Raw genomic sequence first — 3,159 nt, 5'->3', positions numbered from 1 at the left:
GGTTGGCTTCATTTGCTACGTCCATCTTTTATACAGTCTATGGCTGAATCACCAGCATGAACAGTGTAAACAGCACTAAACAGTAAAGAAGCAGCAGTTTGGTGCTTTTATATGCAAATCACTGCACAACAGAGACTTTACATGTCCTAAAGTCACCTCAGCTGCAGCTAATTGCAGCAGAAATACGCGTTTCCATTGAAAAGTCTGGATTAACAAGCTGCAGCTGCCGTTTAGATCCTACCAAACATTTGTTTTGGGACATTTTTCCCCACATATTACAGCTGAAGTGACGGCTAAAGACACATTAGCCACCTTATGCTAACATGGAGTCCCAGTTAAAGTAGCAGATTTTAGTTTTTCAGGTAAATTAGTGCACAACAGAGATTCTGTGAAGTCACCTCGGGAGCAGCTAAGAGCAAAGCTAACAGCAGAAACACAGCGTTTGCATTCAAACAGTGACCAGACGTTGTGCTGCAGAGCCACGCTCGGTCTGCAAAGTCTCTCCTGTGTGTAGATTCTCATTTAAAAGCAGCAGTCTGCTTCATTATCTGATTTATTTGCTGTGGCGTCACCTCGGCTGTCACATGAGCGACAACATCTCCAAAACAAGCATTTGAAGGGGTTTAAACGGCAGCTGTTTAGATCAGCACAGGAGGGTCCACGTCAGGGTTCTGCTGATCCCGTCGTAGCTGTCAGGCAGCAGTCGGTCTGTAGCGTGACACCAGTGGCTCAGGTGTTCCACCTGTTGGCAGCAGGCGGGGGGAGGAGCTTCCTGCATGTCGGCACTCGACGGCCCTTCGTGTCACGGCGTGTCCACGCCCTGACCTTCGGCCACACTTCTCCTGCTGTTTGTTACTGATCGTGACTCTGATTTAGAACGAAACAGGTTTTATTATCGGCTCGCTCACGCCCACATCGTCAACATGAGTCCAACCGTCTGAACCCGCTGAAGCTCAGACGTCCCTGAGTTCAGTCAGCAGCAGCAGCCTGTGAGGATTCTGACCTCAGATCAGCTCCTAAACCAACCAATCACAAAAACTACACAACTCATCAGAGTCAGAAGCTGTAGAAGCAGAAATATTCGTTTAGTGTTCAACCTTCTGATGGACCTGATCCTACGTGACCTCTGCTTCTGGTTCTGTTGGAGAATTCACCAACTCTGAGCTCAAAACTGGAATATTTCATCAGAATCCCTGCATTGCACACGTCTGATTTAAGACAGTTTACTGTCAACCACATTCTGTTCAATAAATAAATCCTGTGATCGACAGAAGGACCGTGAAGGTATCGGTGACCCGGCTGCGACCCGAACAGTCGCTCTTCAGTCGAACTGCAGGCAGACGAGAATAAAGAATAAAACATGTCAGGAGTCACATGTTTGCTCCAGCAGCGCTAACAGCTGAGCTGCCTGGATAATAAATGATAGAAATATAAAGAACACCAATCAATAATCCAGAGATTCTACTTCAGTTGTTCCCTTTTTAAAAAAATGATTTTTCACATTTCAACCGTCGTATTGCACATCAGCTGTTTCTATCTAATCAGTTAGTTAATCAGCCAGTCAGTCAGTCAGTCAGTCAGTTAGTTAGTCAGTTAGTTAGTGAGTTAGTTAGTTCTGGTCTGAAACACCGAGCAACCACCTCTGATTTTAAAAACCTGCCATTATGCAGCAAATGTGCAGCAAACCCACGTCTGCAACCAGAACAGAGGCCTGAAGAACACATGAAGCGTCTCCAACCAACAAACTGCTGGAATTAGAATAATGTTCTGAAAACATCTGAGCTACACACAGCAAAACAAACAGGTCCATCAGATCAATGTGCAGCTTCCATCCTGGTCCAGTCCGTCCATCAGTGTTCAGATGGTTGTTATCTTCCGGTCCGACTGAGGTTCTGTTCAGCTGAACTCGGTCCGTCGTCGGTGTATTTGAGGACAGGCTCAGACTGCAGAGCTGGCCGCTGAAATGAGCCAGTCTCACAGTGAAGGACCCCCGAAGCTTTACGAGCCTTTAAACATGCGGTTCGACGTGAAGCGGAGGAACGAATCGATGCAGAACCCAGACGTCCCGACAGCAGAGCCGCAGAACCATCAGTGAAACCAGACCGGAGTTTGTGTTCTGTTCTATTCTTGGAGCTATAAAGTGTTGTAATTAGAATAAAAGACCAGTAATTAGACACGGCTTTGTTTAACTCCACATCCAGACTGCATCAGTCCAGTACAAGACCTGGTTCTGGTTTGTTCTCCTTAATGTGGGCCAACAGCAGCACCACCAACACATCATGTCATCACACCAGCACCTCTGCCCTTTTGCTCTTTAGCTTTCCCTGAACTGTGCAGAGCCAAGTAATAGTCGGGCCCATGATCTGTTTGTACCCGTCGGTTCCTGCATGTATGAACCTCACAGCGTTTAATGGGTTCTTCATGTTCCAGAACCATGTCAGCTGTTTACAGGCTTTAAGCTGAGCCGACCAGCTCAACGTCAAACCCTGTTTCTGACCACACGTCGACCAACATGAAACAGAATCGACGTGACGGAGCCGTGAAAAGAACCCGCTTTGATTCTGGACGTGAGCCTCTTGGGTTCGGGTTTGACGTGATGTTTGAGCAGCTCGGCGACGTTTTACAGGAGAAGCCGAGTGTGACGTTGGAGGAATGTGACGCGTTTTCCTTTTCATGGAAATGTTGACTTTCCAGCCGGTGGCGGACGAGGCGGACGGGTTCAGAGCCGCAGCAGGAATGTTCCATTCCCACGTGGTCCCTGGGTTCTCTCTGCTCGGGCCTTCAGTCAGATAACCAGCTCCTCGGGTTTCTACGTGAGCGAGACAAACGGGATCAACCTTCACGTCAACGATCTCGTAACGCAGACTGCTGCCGTCGCTGTGTGTCTCCAGGAATTAGCCAGGGGTCATGTTCACATAGACCGTCCAACGGCACCGTGTCATCAGAGATGGTTTCAGATCACCAGCGTTTCTTCTTCTTTGTTATTTGGGATCCAAAACTAAATTCTGTACAATTATTTATTTAGTCTGAAATATTGAGAATTTCTCGTGTTTTCAGTCCAGCGGTCTTCAAAGTTCTTTAGAAGTTTAACTCCTGTGGTCTATAAATGTGGTGAAACACACAGAGGTCCAGATTCAAATGATCTGAAGGCTCCAGGAG

Source organism: Stegastes partitus, unplaced genomic scaffold (genome assembly GCF_000690725.1).
Source record: "Stegastes partitus isolate 25-593 unplaced genomic scaffold, Stegastes_partitus-1.0.2 Scaffold915, whole genome shotgun sequence".
In the NCBI taxonomy this organism is placed as follows: domain Eukaryota; kingdom Metazoa; phylum Chordata; class Actinopteri; family Pomacentridae; genus Stegastes; species Stegastes partitus.
The sequence above is the reverse complement of the archived record's forward strand: the minus strand, read 5'-3'. Positions refer to the sequence as shown.